This window comes from Nanorana parkeri, unplaced genomic scaffold (assembly GCF_000935625.1).
Source record: "Nanorana parkeri isolate BGI_ZX_2015 unplaced genomic scaffold, ASM93562v1 scaffold6409, whole genome shotgun sequence".
Classification (NCBI taxonomy): domain Eukaryota; kingdom Metazoa; phylum Chordata; class Amphibia; order Anura; family Dicroglossidae; genus Nanorana; species Nanorana parkeri.
The window spans coordinates 1,910-2,409 of record NW_017312654.1 but is presented as its reverse complement, the minus strand read 5'-3'; the positions used below and the strand labels follow the sequence as shown (position 1 = coordinate 2,409).

The 500-nt window shown below is 55.6% G+C and overlaps 1 long non-coding RNA gene across 1 annotated transcript in view; it reads left to right on the top strand.

The window, feature by feature from the left end:
* Window positions 1-8: 8 nt before the first annotated feature.
* The window catches only part of LOC108804204, a 2,083-nt gene continuing 1,591 nt past the window's right edge, over window positions 9-500 (top strand). Inside the window, exons 1-2 of the long non-coding RNA XR_001942343.1 lie at window positions 9-21; window positions 68-169. This is a non-coding gene — a long non-coding RNA (uncharacterized LOC108804204). The remainder of the gene's footprint in view (window positions 22-67; window positions 170-500) is intronic.

The window sequence follows — 500 nt, the reverse complement described above, 5'->3', positions numbered from 1 at the left end:
TGTGTGTGTCACCTGGTGGAGGTGGGTACCCCTGTGTGTGTCTCTGTTGATGGTGTTTTCCTTGCAGTGGCACAGGACTCCGAGCACTCAGGAGACGGACGGCTTCCAGGTGAAGCGTCCCGGTGATGTCAGTGTGCGCTGCACTCTATTACTGATGCTGGACTACCAGGTATGGTCCTGTGCACACGTCTCCTCATCATGTCACTGCACACGCCTCCTCCACATGTCACTGCACACGCCTCCTCATCATGTCACTGCACACGCCTCCTTCACATGTCACTGCACACGCCTCCTCCACATGTCACTTCCTGCTCCATGTCCCTGTATCTCAGCTGCGTCCGGTACATCCTCTGTGTGGGGTGTCCAGGCGTCTGTCAGACCAGAACAGCAACCCGGTGACCCCGACGTCACTATTCCCGCTCTCCGTGTCAATGTGATAAAGATTTCTGCACATGTGACAGGATTCCAGTATGTCCCCTCCCCCTGTATGTCCCTTTTAT